Source organism: Passer montanus, unplaced genomic scaffold (assembly GCF_014805655.1).
Source record: "Passer montanus isolate IOZ18808 unplaced genomic scaffold, ASM1480565v1 scaffold11, whole genome shotgun sequence".
In the NCBI taxonomy this organism is placed as follows: domain Eukaryota; kingdom Metazoa; phylum Chordata; class Aves; order Passeriformes; family Passeridae; genus Passer; species Passer montanus.
Window position 1 is genome coordinate 13,055,785 of NW_024357613.1, and position 23,988 is coordinate 13,079,772.

The 23,988-nt window shown below is 38.3% G+C and overlaps 1 long non-coding RNA gene across 1 annotated transcript; it reads left to right on the forward strand.

The window, feature by feature from the left end:
• The first annotated feature begins 7,011 nt into the window (after positions 1-7,011).
• Positions 7,012-21,991, forward strand: LOC120512341. Its single transcript, XR_005629994.1, has 3 exons — positions 7,012-7,171; positions 7,260-7,347; positions 16,720-21,991. It is a non-coding gene; the product is annotated as an uncharacterized LOC120512341 (long non-coding RNA).
• Positions 21,992-23,988: the final 1,997 nt, after the last annotated feature.

Here is a 23,988-nt window from a genome sequence, read left to right on the forward strand (position 1 = left end):
CCACATTCCAGAATGTTATTCCATCACAAGGATTTTTTTTTTTTAATTCTTAGTAAAATGTAGGTATCCAGTCAGATCAGAAGAAAACATGGTGACACTGTTTAAAAATTCCATTAACAAGCTTGAAATACCTGGAAGCTTCTGCTAAAATTATTAACAGTGTAATACTAATAATGGTGGAAATGTTAAAGGTCCACTTTAGACTTCAAACTTAATCTTCCACTGGAATGAACACAGGCATTTTATACCTCTCAGAGCAATGATTACTGTTAAGAAAACGACATTATATTGATTGCCAAAACCCATGGTGAATATGGCACCAGGGTTGCTAAGTATCCCTTGTTGCCACCCAGATAAGTGCACGTTACCTTTGTGCCTCTGAAAAGGCATGGAAAAGACCAAACAGCACCCAGGACATGTTTTTAATGCAATCTGCCATCTTCTGTTTTCACCTCGTGTAGTTGTCTCTTGTGCCTTCCTGTTCATTCACATGTTCTCACCTGTGACCACCCCTGTGTTTGGCAGGACTGGGTCACGTTGGTAGCAGAGGGAAAGCACAGCTGCAGCTAAAGAAAAGGGAATCTTTGTTGTGGGTGATACAGGAGATGGAAGTGATCACTCATAACCATCCCTCTTGGATCACAAAGCCTCTGCATATTTCAGATAGTTTTAAAGCTGTCTGTAGGTTTTCAGTTTGCTGCTGGAATCATTTCCACATGCTAACAACCCAGTTCAACCAGGAGAGGGAAAGCAGAAATGCCTCGCCCTCATCAGACACCCCTTTGCACTTTCTCAGTATGGGTTTCTGCAGTAGCATTTGAAGAGAATCACATCTCCTGAGTGTTATTCCAACTGTTCTAGTGCCCTAAGGATTTCTGGAGATCAAGAGGATACAGGCAGAAGTACCCTCAAAAGCAACGCATAGATAAACAGGAATATCTATTAAGGGATGATTTTGTCTTTTTTTTTCCTAATAAAGTCTGACCTAAATTTGAATTTTATCTTAGTAAAGACATGTCCTAAGTCTGTCTAGTGACCTTTCACTGTCATTCATGACAGGCCCAGGTTCAGGAAAGATGCATCCTCATGCAGTCACAAAAAGACTCAGTGCAGTCTCTCTCAAAAGAGCAGTACTTTGACAAAGGAAAGACAGAAGAAGGAAAATACAGCATGCATATTTTTCCTCTGTGGTAGGCAAATTAACAAAATTTGTTAATTTCTCCGACAAATTAAAAAGAAAAGAAAGATGACAGAAATTAGAAAATACGTTATAGTTTTATTTTTCTGATACTGCTTGGGAAAACTGTAAATTTGGGCATAAGTCTGAAGGATAGTTTGAAAAGCAAGAGCTGAATTAACCATGATAAAAGCTGAAGTTTTTTTGGGAAAAAGTTCTGCTTCTGTGCATTCCTGCCTCACAATTCTCTAGCAGATTGTTTCAGCTATAACACAATAGAGCAAGCAATGTAAGCAGTGCAGAGCAGAACACCACTAGCACCTGGAAGCAGATTGAATCAGACCAATACTTTCAGAGGGATCAGCAAATCAAAAGTAGCATATTGGTTTATTTATTATCCCAGAATACCTGCACTTATTTTGAATGGCTCTTTGAATTAGATGTACTAGAGAGTGCATCCTCAGTGACATCTTCAACAATTCTACAAATTGTTTGATATCAATATCATATTCATCCCTATTAATTTATTTGGTCTTCTTGCTGGTACAACTAATAAGGTAAGGGAGACAAACCCAAAGCTCAAAGTAAGATGGTAAAAAGGGTTCTTTTTCACTTCACTTTGTAGCAGGTCTCAAGAGAGAAAAACAATGGTAGGGATTCAATAGCCACATAGATTCTCCTCCTCTACCCATTACAATTTTTTCTTCTGATTAACTCTCTAAACCACAGTCTCCTTGCAGAGTGTAACAACACTAAAACAAAACAGATGTGAGAAGATTGACTTTAGAATGAATTTCATGCAAGTTAAAATAAATGGAAAGTTATAGCTCCAACTTGTAATGGAAAACTGATACTCTTCAGAATTATCACCCATCCACATACTTTTGCTCAGCCAAGATTTTTAAACTAAAAACTACATGCGACTCAGTTACCAACTCCTCCTTAGCTGTGTGTTTTGTCAAAACTCACTAAGAAGGGGTTTGCCTGCATCTTGTATTTCTACAAACCTCACCTTGCTTGCAGGAGAGGCTAACAATTGCATACATTCAGATTACTACCAGAAATTGTGGGACTGCTCAGGTTATAATACTTCCCCACCACAGCAAGCATAAGCTAAGTGTCTTCACCTGTGGCTTATGGTTCCCCATTTTCTACTCATTAAGGTGCTGCTTGTTATCATGATGCCAACTCCTCTCACTGCCTGTAGCATCATCCAGTGCTTTCCACACATGGTGTTGGAGCAAACACCTCGCCTGGTGGTGTTCACCTGCTTCTGCTGTTGGCTCTCTTCTTTTCACTTCAAAAGAAGTTTCTCTTTTACTTCATAAGGCCCCTTCAAATGCTTCCTTAAAGCTCTCCCTTTCTGTAACAGACAAAGAAGACTTATCACATTTAGGCTATTGACGAGCCGAAACCAACCAAAACCAATAATGCAGAGCATCATTATTTTATTATCTCTTTCTACTCTCCTTTCTGTCTGTATGCCATTTACAATATATATCAGCAGATGACTGTAGACTCCTGGTTTGAGATGGAGATTACATAAGCAATTATAACACAAATAATAGATTAATTTTTGCAGCATGGGATGAAATACATGTGCACATGTATTACTTCAGTTGTCGCAATACAGGTTTTGGAAGAAATCTAAATATATGCAGTTGCTCTGCTTGTGCCATTACCTGCTCTGTTTTAATCACAATTACTGTTAGCACGCGGTTGCAGCAACAGCTCTGCACTTCCACTTGAAAATCCTGGGTTTAGCAATTCATGAACTGCATCTAAAAATATATCCTCATTTGAAAACTGGCATTCAAGCTACAGTCTTCAATCAGTTTCTGTTTAAGCATATTAAGGTAGTTCAGCAGCTTTATCTCAGAGCACAAAAGATACCTTGGTTCCAGAAAGCATTATATTTTCCCATGTTCAGAACTGTTCATGATATTGTTCTGTATTTCAATTATCTCTGAGCTTTTAAAAAAAGAGAGTTCATTTACAGTGTATCAGCTTTGTACTTCCTTATGCTTTGACAGTCAGTGCTGAGTAAAAGTAGGAAGCCACCATTTGTAGTCACATGAATTAGAAAAAGAACAGTAGCATGCCAGAAATATTTGGAAATAGCTGGTCCCTTGATTTCCTTTGGAAATAAATGCTGAAGAATACATGCCTGATTTAAACACTTACTACAGAACAAAATTACTTTGGCTTTCCAAGTTAAATAAGCAGCCAGCCAGCAGAAAGGCTTCCCAGTTGCTAACCGCACAATAAAAGGGAGTTCTCTAGGATAATATAAAACTCTTCCAGAGAAAGAAGGTCCCAAGTTGCTTAGAACTTCTTCAATCTCATTGTAATTCCTTGTTCCAGTTATTTACCCCTTTTTCTCAAACCCAGGAAGATTTTACTCCAGCCTGTGGTGGACTGTTTGAACTTCAGAATGGCTGAGCAAAGTTACAGAGTTGTCAGTGACTCCATCAACTCTTCTGCACTTTTCCTGCAAGATCTGTCAAACTGCAGGGGAGGAATTAAAAAGGAAAGGCCCAGTCGGGCTGGCTTGGGATTTTGCACGTGACCAGAGATTTCAATATGTCAAAATTTTCAACTGATCATACTGTTTACTTAAGGACTAATTTGCATTGCTTCCTGGAACCTGTTAAAGGTCCAAATGGGGATGTGGCAGCTACCAATATTTAGGAAGGGGCATGTGCCCTCTGTAAACCTCATAAATGTAATAGCCACTGAAGTTCATTCAGCAATTCATTCAAGCATTCCAAAATGTGTGGTTACACAGGCCTGGAACAGCATAACCACTGTTCTCTTAGCTTAACTATTCACAGATATGAAATGTTGCTCACAATACATACGTGTACTTTTGCCTTCTGCCAAATAATGCAAGCATATGCTGTCTGTAAGGATGCCAAGTGCATAACTTACTAGTTATTTGATTTATTTGAGTATCCCGTGGCAAAAAAATGTATTATTTATGTACTAAAATGGGTGATGTAAAAGTAAAGAAGCAAAAGTAATGGGTCAAATTTCCAGACAAAATTCACTACAAATTATTTTCAAATTATGTGTACAAGCAGAGCCCATCAAAAATATAATTATGTGTGCAAATGTCTTGAGTGGAGGTCATACCAGCTTCTACATAGGAAAGTTCCCCTAGGGAGGTAGACTACTCATCTGGATTATTAACTGGGCTCAGGAAGCCAAGATTTTTAAACAACAGTTGTTAGTGATTTAATAATACATGAATATGACTCTGAGGTTAAAAACTAAAGCACAGAAAATAAAATCCTAGGGGAATAAGATATAACTAATGGGAAAATTCACTGTCTTTGAATTTTTCTTTACATTATCATGGTCATGCTTTGTTGACTTCTGCAAATTGCATTGCTGCTTAGAAGCATTATTATCTTAACTCTAAAATATTCGGTTAAGAGTTTCTTGAATGGAGTTAATTAGAAAAATATTATGGTATTCCCATGGTGTGATCCTGATTCATTCCTTACTTCTTTATTCTTCCACTTGCCAGAAAGAATGGGAAACACTGCACTCAGTTCCACTGAATCAGCTCTTTTCTGTAAAACATACAGAATCATGACTGGTGAGTCTCATTTATTAATTCTAGAATGAGTCTTTTTTGAGATGACTACAGGAAAATTTCTCCTTATATGAAATATTCATATTTTCCTTCAACAAAAGATTTTTAAAATTCTAAGACATAATTCTCAAAAGATATAATTATTAATTAGCATTATAAATTACTAAAAGTGTGAAATACAGCCGGATAAAGGTTTTAATTTGTAGAGTGTGCCAAGCTTATATACCTCTGTTAATTTATGTAGTTTTTATTTTTCAATTCTGCTATCCAAGGAACAAATCAGTTCTGCTAATATTTGGAGAAGTCAAATTCCATTGTTTTGCAAGAAGCAAACATTACAAAACTGAAATTATTGCTTAGATTTGAAGTCCTAAAAATGTCAGTTGTCTATGTAGAAATTAAGACAATTTTAAAAATCAAGGTTTTAACTAATTTTGATTCAAAACATCAGTGGGCTAAAAATATGACATGGTTTAGTCACAATTCAAAAAATGCTAATCAAATCACTGCAGTTAAAAGAACAAAGATTAACCCTGTTAATAGAAAATTAATTTGGTTCAAGCAGTTAAAAGAACAAAGATTCATTTTTTAACCCTGTTAATAGAAAATTAATTTGGTTCAGACAAAACCTTATTATTCTCCTTTCATTCCTAGCACATAACAGTGAGATTCAAACTGTTGGCAGAGACCTTTCTACCCATGTTGATTTTAGTCCCTAGTTACAGTCATTAGCTAAAGCCCTAAAATCAATTTAGCTAGTCTTAAATAGCTTCCTGGATTTCATATGCAGTGCTATTACACAATTGCAAAATTAAGTTTTGTGCTTTGTAATTCTGAAGTCAATCCAATCCATCTCACGGGATGGAGACCCCACAACAGAACCCACTGGGTTTTCAAAATCCCTCACCACTGTCTCCTCTTTAAAGTATTTTACTTGATGAATCTCTTATTGTGTTTGATGAAATGTCAGCAAGTTTCAAGAATTGCTGATTGATAAAGAGAGTGATCAGGTCCTTATCTATAGGCAGAATAATTTCATAAAGATCAAACAGAGATTTTCATTTCTCCTGAAGGTAGGAAAGTAGAGAAAGTCCTGTAGAGGATAATTTTGTGGGATAGTCAAAACAGCTGTCATATGGTAGAAAAGGTGAAAAACAGAGTCTAGAACTATCTTTACAGAAAAAAAAAAGCTTATTTTAATAAATAGGTGATAGCCATATGATCTACTCTAGGTATTAATTAACAATTTGGGCATTCACAAGCTTACAGAAACAGCTGCAAGCCTCATTGTTGAGACTTTAATTCAGCCCAAAGCATCCGTGAACATGCTGGAAATCAGCTGAACAAACCCTTAGAGAAAGTCCTGTAGAGGATAATTTTTGTGGGATAGTCACAACTGCTGTCATATGGCAGAAAAGGTGAAAAACAGAGTCTAGGACTATCTTTACAGAAAAAAAAAAAGCTTATTTTAATAAATAGGTGATAGCCATATGATCTACTCTAGGTATTAATTAACAATTTGGGCATTCACAAGCTTACAGAAACAGCTGCAAGCCTCATTGTTGAGACTTTAATTCAGCCCAAAGCATCCGTGAACATGCTGGAAATCAGCTGAACAAACCCACAACTAGTAGCCCTATCATAGCACCAGGCATAGTTGCTAAGGGAGAATATATGAAGCTTCATTAATTTTTACTCTGCATTGCTTATACCCATTCAATAAGAAAGAACTAATAGCAAGAATCTGATTTTACATTCAATTGACCTAAGCTCCACACAATATAAACCCATTAAAACATATGCCAAGGAAAAATTGCCATTTGAGCTATTTCTCTCACAGCCCATTGTTATCATAGCTCTCATTTTTTTCCAGTGCATTATTTACAAATTAAATTGCACACAGATTGGCATCATGATAGTATTAACAACATAGAGTATGAGCCCACAAAATTTATATAGCTAGTAAGTCATAAATTGCAGTTTGCATAAAAATTTTAAAATAACTGAATCAATACTACCATAATGGGTTTCTTAAAAAAGAACATAATAAAATAATTGTGTGAAGAAGCATTTATTTAAAAACTAATGACCTATCTTGCCTCATTTTGTTGACTGTTTTTGTTAACACCTTAATGCATTCAGTGTATCAATATCAATGTAAAGGAATAAGTGCTAAAAATGAGATGCCTTACTGTTGCTGTTGTTCATTCTGCTCATTGTTCTAAGTCAGCTATTTTAGTTAAACTAAACCTTCAGACCAACCTTTAACCTGATACGTGTCCATTTGTTTATTGATTTCAGTTGAGACAGGACCAGGGTAAAAGTAATTGCAAATTATTTTCTTCCATGCGTTCCAGGGATCCAATTTGGATTTCTTTCTGAAAGACTTAGATGTAAGTTACTTCAAAGCTTTCACTACCTCTGACTCAAAATGTCTGTATCTTTCCCTAAGTTAATTGTCTTTCTATGATTTTTCTCCAGAAACTGTATTTAGCAACGGAGGAAAAAAAGCAACTCAGTCTACAAGCTCACAATGTTCTGTAGCTTTGTCCACTCCACCTGTTTTAAGGTGAGATGCTTTTTTTTTCTAGGAGCTATCAAAGGAAATTTTATGACTAGAGTGAAGGCAAGTAAGGCATGTCAGACAAAGGAGGAGCATTTACTTAGGCTTTCAAGGCTCAGTGCAGAGCAGTTAGGATTTTTGGCTCTGAATCTGTTGAAAACTACAGAGGGAGCCTAAAAAGATTAGCTTGGGTGGCTAAAGTTACCTTTTTGGAATACTCCACACTTGCCAAACTCTTAGGGGGCTAAATTTAGAGGAGGTAAATCCCATTCTGACTGTGGTGCAATTAATCATGAGCTACTTTATTGCAACTGTCCTACAATGAAAATTAGAGAAGAATACAGGGGGTTTTTTTCTGAATTTGGGTTGTAAGCATAATTAAAGATAATTTTGAAATGTAATTTCTTAAAAAGCTATCAACATTTTAGGACTAGAAGATAGATTAAGGAATAAATTATTTTGATCAATTTTAAGAAAAAAATCAACCCAAACAGCAAGGTAACAACAATTTTTTAGACTATATATCCTCCAAGTAATACTTGTGTTCTTGTGGGGAAATAATTATGAATCCTTAATTAAAGGATTAAAGCCCAAAGATTTTTAGAATAAAGTCTGTAAGCTTGAGTTTTGTGATCCTAATGTTTCCTTTGTAATTTTTTAGGATTCTATAGTAATGAAAATTTTTGTAAATGAGAATGGTAATCCAGATTTTTATTTAAAGTGGAATTTGTCTCTCCAAGATTTCCAGAGTTTTATCTTTTATAGGAAGATTGGATGCACACTGTTCTATAACTTTCAAAATATGTATCAGACATTATGTCTTGAAACTAAATATCTCACAATAAATACACTTAAAATTTTATCATTCTGTTTTCCCACGCCACTGCTTTACACTTCTCTGCAAGAAAAAACAGAGTAAGAGGAGAAAAATTCCAGTACTTGAGGGGGTGGCTGTTTAGACAAATTCCTTTTTCCACTATATCAGTTACAAAGAAGATGGTGTTTTGTACTGTCATACTCCTTATCAAACCATGCATCCAAATAAGTTGCAAGAACATTGCCTTTTGAGCTGTTATATTTGCTAGCTTAGTAGAAATGGCAGATTTTCTTTCTTTCTTTCTTTCTTTCTCTCTTTCTCTCTTTCTCTCTTTCTCTCTTTCTCTCTTTCTCTCTTTCTCTCTTTTCTTTCTTCTTTCATCCTTTCATTTTCTTCCTGCCTTCCTTTCATTCCCTCTGTTTATCCAGTATTTCTCATGATAGGTTTGTATTTCTTTTGCTTCCTTGTTTTCCAGTGATCTGGAATTCCAGTACAAGACAATCCTATGCACAAAAATTGTGACAGGTCTACATAAACTTCAGAATTGTAATAACTTCCAGCTGACAAAAGAAAGACAATTAAGCAGCAATCTTTAGTTTATAGACCTATCCTGTTACTTCATGATTTTGGAGAATGCAAAAAATCCACATAAATGTCATTCATGTCTGACCTGCTCTTACATAAATGAACAGTGTAACAAAGAAATCTGCAATATTAGATATATATCCTACTTCAGATTCTAGCCATGCAAAAACGCTCTTCTTTTAAAAGTCATCAACACTAAGACTTGCTCACATCTTGTCAAGTCTTTGTGCTATAACACATATAGCTGAAAAAAAGACACAAATTAATGAGTATGGGGAATTTCATGAGCTCGTATAATCGTATATATGTTTTACACTGTTCCTACAGCTGTGTGTGTGAGTAAGTATTTCTTGTCAAACTTAGACATGTAATTTCAGGTTTCAAATTAAAACATCATTGGGTTTTGATATGATTTTGGAATACCTTCAAATTTTTACTGTATCTGGCTGTCAAACTCTTTTTCATAATTATAAATGATATGAAAGTATATAAAATACTTTAGTAATTAGGGGCAAAAGCAGAATGTCATCATATATTTCAGCATTCTGTATTTTAATGAAATAACCACAATTCTGTTAATAGCTACGGCAATTCTGGCAGAGGTATCAATCATATGAAAGAAAACACAAACCCAATAATTAACTAGACAAACGACATCAGCAAATTAAGACCCTTTAGAGTTTTGCCAAGGAAAACTGTGACTAGTGAAATTAGATACAAGATCAATCACTGAATGCAGCAGGCTTGGCAGAAGGGAGCCAGAGAAAACTCATGAGTCTGGGAATATGTGCCTGAGGACATGGACAGGTTTAGTAAACAACAACCCGTGCTTGCTTGAGATGAAGAGGCAGGAAAATCCCTCTGGGCTCCTGCCCCCAAAGGAAAGAGGAGTTGTAGTACTAGAAATCTTTGGCATAGTGTTTAGGGTTAGTTGTTGATGGATAAGGGAAAAAGATGAATGAGGAATCAGCTTTTCTGTACAAGGTCAGCATAAATTCTGTGTGAGAAGGGAAGAGAACTGAGAAGGCTGGTGCAAAGAGTAAGTAAGGAACCAGGAAACCTGCATGCTGGATGAGGAAGAGAGCACTCCACATCCTTGTGCTTGTTTGGGAGAGGGCATCATTCCCAAGCCAACCACGGCATTTTTCATTCATTAAATGAAACAGTCTAATTCACTTTTAATTTACTGAGAGCAGGTTTTAATATATAGCCTTAGCCTTTAGCTTTTGCTACCTAGTGTCAGTATAGCATTCTGCATTCTCAAGCAGAATGGGGAAATCTCTGATTTCCTAGGGATTTTTTCCTAGGGAATTTTTCTGAAGTTAGATAATAAACTTTCCTGGCAATTGAGCTCAGGGAGATGACATGTGGAGGCTGATGTATTAGGTCTCTCTAACTGCAGAAGACATCCAAATATATAGGGAAGACATGAGAAGGGTACCACTAATATCTGGACATGCCCCTTTGAGCCTTGTGAGGTCTTCTGTTTCTAAAAATAGCTACAGCCCTGCATGGAAGGAGAAGGAAGGGGAACATTTTCCTCCCATGAGCCCGAACTTCTTGAAGATTTCTTGTCTCAGTACACTCTCTTCTCTCAAACTCTTACTACATAAGCCAAATCCAAGGCCTTCCAGGACAAAGTAGGTACCACAGACAATATTTGCAGGTATACTTATGACTGAGGTAAATTAAAAATGGTGGCCAAATGTGAAGAGCTGTAAAAACACGTGGCAAGAGGATGTGATTGATACTCACTGAGTGTCCAGGTAATAAAATGGCAGATAAAATTGAGTAGAGATTACCATAAAGTGGTAAGTATGGGAAGAAACAATTTCAGCTTAACATATACAGTGGTATACCTAGAGTAGGTAATTACTATCATGGCCTGAAATTATGCCATATAAAGAGATGTTTCTATGAAAATACCACCTCATGGCTAAACAGCTGTCAAAATACATGGAACACAATTAATATCTGGGTAAAGTAATGGGTATGGAACATACAAACACTTCACAATCATTAAATGCACCAACCTACTGACATAACAATACCCACAGACATAAATGTGCACAGTTAGACTTTTTGGAACAGTTTGTTTCTTTACATTTGCAGTGCTGCAAGTGAAGCTGTTGATCCTGTTGTTACAGCAAAATCATGACCAAATTCAGACAGCAAGTGGCTTCAATCAGTCATCACTAGGTGTTTCCTACACTACTGTGAAATAAAAAATGTGCCAACAAATTAAGAACATGTAGTGTTTTAGAAAGCTAGACATCAACATAACTGTAGCATTATTGGCATTAAAATGCTAAAAGCTTGGCATTAGCAGATATTGTAATACAAATTAATTGTACAAATCCCAGGCTGGATACCACCACACTGCGTCCTAACTGCAAAGTATAGCATATCTTCCCTACCAGGGATCCCTTGGCCTACAGACTGTCACCTACTGGAGGGACCCAGCACACCCAAATGTGCCAACATAAACAAATTAAGAACATGTAGTGTTTTAGAAAGCTAGACATCAACATAACTGTAGTATTATTGACATTAAAATGGAAAATGCTAAAAGCTTGGCATTAGCAGATATTGTAATACAAATTAATTGTACAAATCCCAGGCTGGATACCACCACACTGCGTCCTAACTGCAAAGTATAGCATATCTTCCCTACCAGGGATCCCTTGGCCTACAGACTGTCACCTACTGGAGGGACCCAGCACACCTGTGGGGTGCAGAGGAAGTCAACCCCTGCACGCTAAGTGAGATAGAGCTTAGTTATACCTCCTGGCATTGTTTTTACAGTCCTCAACTAATAAAGTTTTTCATTTCTTCTACAAAATTCATTACCTACCAGGTGCTGCTGTGTTCTGAAATGTTTGTGTAAGTAGCTTTACACCCATTTGTCAAATAAATTAACCTGGCATATTCTTTAATACCTTCATTTTTTCTAACTAATTGTAAATCATTCATCCTCAGACAAATTTAATCCTTAATGCTCTGCTGGATTTTAATCAAATAATAAAACTAGTGATACAGAAACTACAAAAGGATTTTAAATCACTACAGATTATCTGGATAACATTACAAAGGCCGTCTTGTCACATATCCAAAGACTGGACTTACAAAATGTCTTTTTACTGACAGAGGTGGGTTGAGCCTAGCTGGACACTATGTGTCCACAAGTCTTTCTATCACTCCCCTCCTCACCTGGGCATTGGACAGAAAATACAACTAAAAGCTCTTGGGTAAAGATGAGGACAAGGGAGATCATTCAGCAATTACAGCCATGGGCAAAACAGGGTCAACCTAGGGAAATTAGTTTATTGTCAATCAAATCAGTGTAGTACAATGAGAAAAACAAACAAATCTAAAATCCACCTTCCCTCCACCCCTACATCATCCCAGGCTCATCTTCATTTGTGAATTCTCCACCTGCTCACCTCCAGCAGAACAAGGGGACAGGGAATGGGGGTTTCAGACAGTTCTTCACATTTTTCTGCCAGTCCTTCCTCCTCAGGGGAGGACTCCTCACACTCTTCCCCTGCTCCAGTATGGGGTCCTTCCCACAGGAGACAGTCCTTCTTGAACTTCTCCAACATGGATCCTCCCCACGGGCTGCAGTTCTTCATTAACTGCTTCAGAGTGGGTCCCTTCCACAGGGTTCAGCCTTTAAGGGACACACTGTCCCATAATGGGGCCAGCAAACTTTGTCCAGTGTGGGTTCCTGTCCACAGGTCCTGCCAGGAGGCCACAGGTCCTGCCAGGAGCCTGCTCCAGCACAGGCTTCCCATAGGGTCACAGGCTCCTTCGGGCATCCCCCTGCTCCAGGGTGAGGTGCTCCCTGGGATACCTGCTCCACAGTGGATATTTGCTCCACCAGGGACCCCCACTGAGGGACAGCTGCTTCACCATGATCTGCACCACAGGCTCCAGGGGAATCTCTGCTCCAGCACCTGGGAAATAGGAAATCACATGCAAACTGAAACTGAAGGTGAACAGTGAAATTAGTTAGCTGGAGGACAAGGGTAACTACTGCAGCATAATTAGTAGGTAGTATTTGCAAACCCCAGAAAGTCACTTCCTAAGAAACAAAAAATATACACATAACCTAGCATGTTATGCCTTAATAATTTCAATGTTTTTTGAGTGTTTTTGCTTTCCATTATAGCCCTTCTTGCCTAGCTGGCTTTTCTCAGGCAACCACTTCACAGACTGAAGAAACACATCTTCACAACATTCTCTACAACAATGTTTTTTCTGACAAATGGAACAGCCAACAATTGCAAGATTCCTCATGTTCACTGGCAGGGTCTCTGGCAGATGGTCAAGTTCTTTTCAGAGTCAACTACAAAGCTCTTTTATCTACCTAGAACAGGTCTTTTTAACACTTGTTTTCCATTTACTCTGGGAACAAATGTTCAGGTTTTGACTCAGGGACAAGTATATAGTGCCACTACCCAGTGAAGTTATTGCTGGCATTCCACCCCTCCAGCCTTTCTGCATCACTTCTACATGCTAGTTTATAGCTCGGAGCGCATCACACAGAGTGCAGATAATTACTTCAGTTAGCAAAAATCCACTGGAAAACAGTTAATTTTAATGAAATTGAGCTGCTGATATGCTTTACTGTGTTGCCTCCACAAACAGCTACAGATACAGAAGTGGGTGACTTGGGATGGCAACACTGCCACATTTAAAATTTGTTCTCCGTTTTCACACTAAAATGCAGTGTTTATTTGAGTGCCAGTCAGATGATCCAAAATTTTTCTGTTCCTAAAGAACATATGCCCAGTATGTTTGAGACAGTTTTCTACTCAGTTCATGGACTAAATTACCGTGTAAGTCCTAAGTCAAAGTTGCACTGCCTTCCTCCCTTCCAAGAAAAGGTGAGTTTTTCATTGGCACACTAGTAATCACATACATGAATCAATTATTTCACTGTTTTGCTATGCAATCTACATACATCTGAATGCTTAATTCACAGAATCACAAAACATGCTGATGTGGAAGAGAGCCACAAGAATAACATAGGATTTATTAAGTGTATTTTTAATATACTGGGCAAATTCCCAGTTCATTATTGCTTGATTAAATAATAACAAAGTTAGAATGTGTTAGATTATTTTTTTGTATTAATTTATTTTTGCTATTAATTTAACTTCTACACAGAAATATACAGCTTATCATGACCTTAACATCATTACAGAGCTAAGTGGATGGAATATTGTAAGTTGAGCTGATTTTCAAGTCCTCCAATCTAGGTTAATATCTCTCTTCTGCTAGAAAAACAAAACAGAAAGACAAGATTATTTCCCTTATTTAGAACCCATCCTCTGACAGGAGTAAACGATGAACAATGCTTCTTGGAACAAAGCTATATCCTGAAAACTGTTACCACTGACCTTAGTCCAGCAGCTCAGTATCTAAAGACTTGGATGAATGAGAGCCAGAGTGCTCAGCATCTTGCAGGAGGGAGTTCATAGTAAAGCAGCCTCTGCAGGAGACAGCATCACTGCTCTTTAGAAATGAGCAGGCTGTTACAACACATGGTTCACTTACCAGTGGTGAAAAAAAAAGAAGCTAAATATAATGGCAGATTTAAAGTCTTCACTTCATGCAGTCTTTTAATCCATCTTGAGTTAAACTGTGGTCCAGGAATCTGCATCACCATTTGAGAGAAAGTATTTTGAGATAGCAAACATATTTTTAGAGACTACAGGAAAGGCTCGTCATGCTACAAATTCATATGAATACCATCTCTAGGTGTAAGGGAGAAGATTCAGGAGCTAAAACTATGAGACATGCTGTACCTTAACTCCAGATTAAATAATAGACTTACTAAGGGACTTGGGGTGAGAAGGGAAAGGGGACTGAGAGCTACTGCAAGACTGGCAAGAGCTGCAGAGCATTCAGTCTTATTAAGACAACTGCTAACAACTTTGGGACATAAATAAATAATACACACATTCCAAAGCCATTGATGTCTTCATACTGTCTCTCATCAGAAATAAGCAACAAAGAAGAAATGTGAGATTTACAGCTGTAGCATGGAGTCCACAGGCAAGATAAAGGATATATTCTTCATATATAATGTTTTTCTTTTGTAAAACATGACATAGCTTCTTAAAAATACATTACAGTAGAGTTCCTGAAAAAAAATGTGGCCAAGGGAAAAAAAATCAGAAACTGAAGCCATGGCTGAGATAGAACTTGCATTTTATTTATTTTAAACATCAGTATTGTATTCTAGGATAAACTGTCTCAGGACTGCTTGATTCACAAACCCCTTTAGAAATACTTGCTGGAACACAAAAAGTGCTTCCCAGCTATTAAATAAAGTGAGTCACTGGTTTCTGCATTCAGATACATTCAAATAATGTGTCTTTTTAAGCTTTAAACATGTCTTATTGTATACAGCTATCAGTAATGAACACACATGTACTTTGGTGCATATGAAAATAGTGGCTGAGACACCACATGTTTGATATACTGCACATGCACTAGTCATTAATTCTCCTTGACAATTTATAGGCAGAGCTTTCAGGTTATCTAAATATAAACTCGCACATAGCTTCAGAACTTGGAGGGTTCACACCCTTTTAAAATGCAGGCAACCTTTCTTCTCCATGAATTCCCATTAGGCCTCTATAGTGCACTTGCCAAAAGGCTGAAGCTCAGCAGGTGTGGTCTTTCTGTAAATATTTCCCAGTGGAAGTTTAATGTGAACCTCTCACACATATAAAAATATAATATGCAGAGAAATGTTTGCTGGACAAGGACCTCAGATTTAAAACTCAGAGGGGAAGGGACTATGTCTTTACATATACACCAACTATGTGTATTTGAAAGCTGCTAAATCATTTAAAGGCACAGCTCTAGAAAAGCCATAGGCTTATTCTGGAAACCAAAGGAGATTCAGGGTACTCACTCAGCATAGTGCTTTGCCAAATGAAAGTAAAAAAGTGCAGCATGTTTCCAGGTAGGTGGCTTGAAGATTATTCACTTAGTCTTTACAAAATAGTTTGTAGATTAAATGTTGTGCAAATGCTATGTGTAATTGAACATACTCTCAGTGCACCTTGGCACTGTCATGCTTGTTAGGACACAGTGATTACAGTGGTGCTTTTCTGAGAGGGAGATTACATTTCTCACAGATTCTGTGCCTGCCCCAACCACAGTGTGTGACCTTGTAGCTAAAACTGACCATACCAACATCTGGCCTGAGAGCAACCATGTTATACTATTCGAATTATCTTTTAAAGAGAAGTTAAAATTGATATCTTGTACTGTAAGGAAGTTACCCTCCCCCTTTCAGCTGAACAATCTGTTCAAGGCTCTGAGTCTGGACTCACTGCACATCCCACATAGCTAATTCTTAGAACAAACAATTCCTTTGGGGTCTAAAACGCTCACTGGATTCTGACTCAGTCAGAATAAATAATTTCTAGCAGGAAAGAGATCAAAGTAGCTCGGTTTTGAGGCACATATGACCAGAGAAGTAAAGCAAGGCAGCAGTGTCATTTCATTACAAGGAAACTGACTATAGTCAGTTACAAGAAAAGTTACAGAAAGATGCTGCCTAATCAGTTACCTCCTTTATGGAAGCACAGTGTGGACCATTATCTTCTGCCTTCTGCAAAACTCTTTTCCAGTCCACCTATATTTCACTAGTTAATGGTGTATTTACATCACACAGTGGAAAAGAATTGAGGACTTTTGCACTGGAGGCAAGTAATTTTTTTTTTAAATTCTAGTAACAAAAGGGGGAAAAAGCCCACCACCTTTAGGTGGCTGTTTAATGAGGCAAGATCTGTCACGTTATGATGGAGAAGCACTATTTCCTGTGATAAAGAATTCTGACATTTCTCTTTAATATATGCTAACAGTTCCACATAGCCCCCCTTTTTTTTTTTTTTTTTTTTTTTTTTTTTTTTTTTTTTTTAATTTCCTCATGTCCAATCCACTACCTGCAGGCCTGAATTACCAAGGATAAATGGATACTAAACCTTGTGCAAATGGTACCTCCACCACACTGTGATTTCTGGGAACATAGCCCACATTCATTGTGCCACAATGACTGGACTTGTTTTGGGACAGGCCTGCATTGCTAGAAGACTGTTGCCCCTCCTCATCCTCCAAGCAGACATATTTGAAGGTATTTGTCAAAACCCCTAATGTTTGGTTTTCTATTTGCTTTTTTTCAGTTTCTGCCAGAGCATTAACTACTAAGCTGTTGTCATCTATTCCTGCTGGTAAATTTATGGTGGAATAAGCACCTAGTGAGGTTGCAGCATCCAGGGCATGAATATGACAACCACTTCATGGACAGCCACAATAAATTCATAACTGCCTCTCTGCAGACCATCCTACTGTACTGTGCAGAATTAGCACAGTACAGTAGAATCATCATTATGCTTTTAAGTGTCAAGTTGGTTCACACATCTGAGCAGCTGAGCAGTGCAGCAGTAAATTGCAGCAGTGCTCCACAGTACAGCTATGTGCACACTGTATCCATCTCCTGCAGGCCTGGTTAGTGCTGGCCAAACATTAGAACTCTTGGGGTAATAGAGGTTCTTTGGTTTGGCCACAGATTACAGGCATCAGAAGTAAACCAAGAACGGGCTTTCAGAGAACAGGGAACTCACAATATGTAGGGAACATAGTGTGAGTATTACTATGCTCTTCTATTACTAATACCACCATTAGTTCAGTTACCATAAATAATGTCACCTGCAGCATTTTTGCACTGTCAGGGCAAGTTCAGAGAAGAACTTTTCCATACAGAAAAGGATTTTGAGAAAGTCTTGTATTTTCTGACTCATGAAACTTATCTTCATTGCCAAACAGAGCTTGGCAAAAGAAAGTCTGACTGCATGCTTACAGCTGCAGGGAGGGAGGGAGGCAAAGTGAGATGCAGTTTCAAAAGTCCTTTCAAGAGTAAATGAGTGAGTAACGAAATGGCAGATTATATTCAATCCAAATATTAAACATACACAATGGATTACTTTAATTTACTTAGCACCACTTAGGAAAGAGGCCTCTGAGTCATCATAGCTGTTGTACTTCTCCCAGCAGTGCCTTCCTTTAGAGGCAAGTCGCAGCACAGACTGCATGGGCTGTATAGAAGTGGGATTTGCTGAAAATCAACAACATCCTCTTTTTAAAGGAGATTTAGAGGTTTTGGGTAAAGCCATAAGGGAAACCTGTGGTGTGAGCATTCACGAGAAAAATTATAAGGACTGTACAAGCGGTAATGGTACGATAGAACAACAAGTAGTGATATGTTTATTTACATATTCATTTATTGTACATAAACACTTAAACACATTTTGAGTAATGTTTTTTTTTCAAGAAGTCTCTTCTTACAAGTATGAATCAATAAAACAGCTCACAAACTTAAGCAAGAAGACACCTGACTATTTGCCAGGTAAGACATTTAATGCTGTGCAGTGGTGTTTTTATTAGTCTATTTCTAAAATTTGTAATTTATTCATATTTCTCGCTACAGCTTATTTATTGCCCAAATTTGTTTAATTTTTGGATAGTGTTTCCTCAAATAAATAAACCATGCCCTTCAACTGTTCCTTGCAGTCAATTATATTAACTAGGACAGCTATTCTCTGGACATTTTATAAGACACTGAAACTCTTATCTGAAGTAGGCCACCAACTAATTGCTATGCACAGGCAACAACGCCACATTATTTCTGAAACTCTGTCATTCTTGTCCTGTAACTGCAAATCCACAGTAATGGTGAATTGTCTTTTACATGACCACTTGAAACCAGAAAAGCTGCTGTTTAAACAAAGCCTCTGTTATTTCTTTTCTTTTGCACACCAGAAAATAACATTGGACATTTTCAAAAACTGAGGTCAGAAGAAATAATCTTAACTATGTAAAAGGACATGATGCTATTTGAAAAACATTGTCAAACTTCAAAATGACCAGGTTAGTTCATCTTCAAAATATTGTCTTAGAAATACAGCATCCTTTTGGGGTTTTAGTATGGGAAGTTATTGTTATCTCAGTAGAAATCTTTTTTAGATGCTTGTCAGCTTCATATTAAGAATTTATGCAGAACAACTGTATTAAAACTATAGTCTCCAGACCTTTGAGGGCATCCATAGAGCTGTACAGAAAGACTCTTTGGATGACAAGGGGAACAGATCTATCAGTGAATAAGTTCATGGGACACTGACTGCTACTACCTGAATAATCATGAGGTAAGAATAATCTTAAAAGTGGTGGAAGAGAAACACTCTTCTTTATGCTCTAGTGAAGCATGAACTCTAAGCCATTACTTGAGTGTTCTCTTTCAGATGTTGGTAAAATGATAATCAGTGGGATCGAGTGCACCCTCAACAGGTTTCCCAGTGGCACAAAGCTGTGTGGTATGGTTGACACACTAGTGGGAAGGAATGTCATCCAGATGGACCTGGACAATCTTGAGAGACAAGCCTATGGGGACCTCCTGAAATTCAACAAGGCCAAGTGCAACCCTAACCGTATCACTGCACCTGGGCCAGACAATCCTGAGTACAAATGCAGGCTGGGTGGAGAAAGGATTGAAAGCAGTCCTGGGAAGGAAGACTTGGGGGTTTGGTCGACAAGAATCTCAACATGAGCTGTGAAAGTGTACTTGCAGACCAGACAGGCAACCACATCCTGGGCTTTGCACTATGGAGACAGGCTGAGAGAGCTGGAATTGTTCAGCCTGGAGAAGAGAAGGCTCTGGGAAGACCAGTACCTACAAGGAAGATGGAGAGGAATTTTTTACAAGGTCATGTAGTGATGGGACAAGGAGGAATGGCTTTAGACTGATCTCTTTCAGGTTTAGATTAGCTACCAGGAAGAATTTATTCACTATGAAGATGGTGAGGCACTGGAACAGGTTGCCCAGAGAAGCTGTGGATGTCCCATCCTTGGAAATGCTCTAGGCCACGTTGGATGTGGCTTTGAGCAACCTCTTCTAGTGGGAGCTGTCCCTGCCCACTGCAGAAGGCTGAAACCAGATGATCTTTAAGATCCCTTCTGGCCCAGGCCATTCCATGATATTTCTTTTCCCCTTGTGTTTTGTACTCATGCTGAAGCTATCTAGGCCTTTTACAAGTTATTGCAAACCAAGCATCATTGCCATTGATGCTCATGATTCCTTTACCTAGTCTTTACAGCCTCCTGTTAAAGCAGAGTGGCAATTCTCCACCTCAAAAAGTACCGCCTCATCCTTCTTCCCTGATGATTCAACTGATTTTTAACTTTTAATTGGTCTTGTCTAAATGATTTGTACATAAAAAACCTAGGCACTGGAATCTCATGTGCTAAACCTCTCATGCTTTGGCAAGTGAACAGCATGTTAAGGACCCCACACAGTTCCTTTTGCATAGGGAAGAGTTTCTGGTGAACTAGGACTTGTGTTTGATCTTCTGTAAACATTTTTGTCAGAGGTTTGTTTTTAACATTGTTAATGATTTGGAAAACAAAACAGAGTTTGTAGAACAATCTTCAAATATTTATGGTAATTAGCACGTGGAAAAGAAAAAGCCCTTCATGGGCTCCTGTGTATAGGATATGAAGAAGTTAAAAGAGGAAAATTTCTGAGCATTTGTCTGTTGCTAAACTGTTAAAATTCCTGTGCCAGACGTAACCATGGAAGCAAACAATGGAAGTGCACTTGCTAATACTATTCCAAAATTATCCCAAAGGTGCTGAAGTTGTTTGAAATTTTGTCTGTAATTTGCAGAGCTGAAAGAATTCACCCTCTTTTTATAAACAATGGAAGGAGTCTCACAGATTTTCCACTCATTGCTGGAACATAGATCTGATACAGCAATTTAAGTAAAAGTGCTGTTTGGGGCCTTTTTCTAAATCCTATTATTCCTAGCAAGACAGTGAACTCCCAGCATTATGGTACAAATCATACCATAAAGTCATAGTTATTTAATTCTGGCATTCAAAAATCTTCAGTTCTAAATTCAGTGTTAGCGCAACTAAAATGAAGCCAAGAAAAATTTGTTCTGAGACAGTTAACCAAACAGTCTAAAAATTTTTAATTCTCCTAATCTGAAACATTCTTCTACAAAATATTTAAGATGGAAATAAATGTGCACATCTAAATTTCTAAAACTACATGCAATGTTAAATATAGGCATTTGCATTAGTGATGAAAAGATAACACTATCAAGATTTCCTATCCTTCAGATAAGCAGGCTTTGGAATCTAGAAATATTTTACATTCCTGATTCCCAGCCAATTCAGGAAATTAATTTTAACAGGGTATTTCAAGGAAGATTTGCTTGATTTTAAACAGTTTGAAGAGAGGGAATGTGAGTTTTCACGCCTTCATGTAGGTCATTTAAGTCACTCCAGAGTGTCTGTATATTCAAAATACTGGCATTTTAAATCACCTTTGAAATCTATTATTCCTCACATTAGTTTTGTTCTTGTGAGATTAAAAGACAACAAGTGAATAGTTGGGCCTCTATAGTTTTGGTGTATTTTTTGTAGAAATAGAAAAACCCTTAGAAAATGGCACTATTATGACAAACACTGAAAAATGGTTAGATGCTTATTTTGAGCATTATTTAATCTTCTTGAAACAGCCAGAATATCTTCTGAGAACATGCTGCACTGCTGCATGCATATTTTAATTGCCTTGTGCTAGATTTACTATAATAAGGACATGGTCTACCAGTCAAAATGTTAACACTGGCATGTGGGAAAATTGAAGTCTCATTCTACTCCCGTATGCCTACTGTGAAGCATAAGTGAGTGGCTATGTAGATATGTAACTACTTCTATATGTCTCGTCCTAATTTACATCTGACTTGAGAAGTGCTGGAAGTTCCTAATGGTACCATGCATATGTGGACATTTTCTCACAGTGCTTCAACATCTCCAAGATGGGCCAGGCATGGCTTTTTTACTGTGACACCTGGAAAATGGAATGTTGACTAACAGAAATTGTATCAGGCATTCTTACTGTTTTATTGATTTTTATATATATTATGTATGTAGCAGGCTGAAATAATTTTAGTATTTCTATGAACCCAGCAAGGGATTCCAAAATCTTAGGATTGTGCAGTCTTAGGATACTTACTACCAGTTGTTGAAGTTCAACAGTTTAACTAAATTTAATGCATGTAGGATAAAGCTCTTAACAAAAAGGGATAAAGTGTGAGAGGTATGAATCAAGTTCTGAATAAAAATCCCACTGGTCAAACAGCTATAAGCCTTAGTAGAAGGAGAGTTAGAAACTGAAGAGCGAGATCAAAGAAAGCTGGTGAATTCATGAGGAGGAACAGCCTTTTGTGGCTCTAATGAGCAAGTTCTGAGTAAAAATCCCACTGGTCAAACAGCTATAAACCTTAGTAGAAGGAGAGTCAGAAAGCTGGTGAATTCATGAGGAGGAACAGCCTTTTGTGGCTCTAATGAAATTCCTATAAAAATGCCTGCATTTTCAGAGAATTTGTCACTCTCAGCTGTGTACTACCTGCAGAATCATGTAACACTCCACGTTGGATAGGATGTCTGAAGTTCATCTGGACCAACTTTCTGCTGTCAACAGACTGACTTTCAAAGCTGGATTGTTCACAGCCTCGTCAAGTTTTGAAATGCTGCAGGCATGAAACTCTTCAACCTCTCTTGGCAGCCCGCTTGAGTGCTCACCACCCTTCTGCTTGAAAATGTGCTTAAGCCTAATGTTCTCTGGGTGCACCTTGCTACTGCCACCTCCTAGCACTGCACTCCTCATCTGTGAGAAGACCCATCTTCTGGCCTGGGTGCGGTGTGTGCTGGGGTCCTTGTTTGGGCCAGCAAGGCAGGCAAGGTGTCACCAGTTGTGGCTCGTCCCACCACCCCCACTGAAGGAGGAGGGCAGGCTGGAGCAGCCAAAGGCAGCCCTGTCCACGTGTGCTGTGCTGCTGAGGCTGGTCTGAGGATGTCAAGTGGGGTCAGCCCAGTGAGGGTAACCAGGGTCAGGAACAGCCTCATGACTGCTGAGTGACTCTGTAGTGACGAGGCTGTGGAGGCCAGGCTGGCAAGTCAGCCCATGAGTGGTCAGGGACAGCCTCCTGACTGCTGAGTGACTCTGTAGTGACGAGGCTGTGGAGGCCAGGCTGGCAAGTCAGCCCACAGGCGGTCAGGGTCCAGGACAGCGGGGCCCATGGCCAGGCCCAGGTAAGGATGTGGTGCTGCTGGGGCAGTGATCGATGACCCTGAGAGCTGATATGGGGTATTGAACCATGGCAGGGTGGGCGGGAGCCCTGGGAGTGTGGGCAGGGACAGGCAGGCTGGCAGCGCTCAGTGTTGGTACTTGGACATTTCAAACCTTCTGCTAGATTCTGCTCTTAACTTCAGGAGTGCATTGTCTACTTTGAAGTATATCTTTTTCAAAAACCACCTTTGTGTTATAAAAATCTCTTCAAGATAATAAAAAAATCATTATTAAACAATAACCTCATACTGCTTATACAGTTCATTTTTTGCTTCTCCTTCAGCCTAACTAAAAACATACGTCCCAATGATGAAAAATTCAACTTCATTTTCAAATTACCTAGCACAAGTCTGGAATACTACCCACTGCTGTAAAATGTTTATGTTACAGAGACTTTAAAATGCTTCAATTAGTTTGTAGATCATGAAACAATTAATCTTTTTTAAAACTAACCTCTGTCCCTGCCAAATTTGACTTGGTATTGCCAACCCAACAAAAAAATTTATAACTCAATAAAAATTTGTAACTCAGTAAACAAATGTACAGGAACAAATGTTTCTATAAATACATGAGCAGCAAAAGAAGGGTTAAAGGAGCATCTCCATCATTTATTTAGTCACTGTCCCTGGAGGCATTTAAAAGTGGTGTAGGCGTGTCACTTAGGGCCATGGTTTAATGTTGGACTTGGCAGTGCTGGGTTAACAGTTGGACTCAGTGATCTTAAAAGTCTCTCCCAATGAACTCACCCAACCTCTATCCCCACAAAAAAGGACCTGGGGTTATACTGGATCACAAGCCCAGCAGGAGTTAACAGTGTTGCACTATTGCAAAAAAGCAAACATTGTGCTGACAAGTATGGAGGGCACTGGCACGCTTCAAACATATGAAGTAACTTTCCATTGATTCAGGGCTGATGAGGTCTTGCCTGGAGTACTGTGACCCCAGAGTGAGCACCCAGCTGCTACTGGTAATAGTTTGACTACAGATCTTAATGGGTAAGTCAGACACAACACACAAATACCACCCTAAA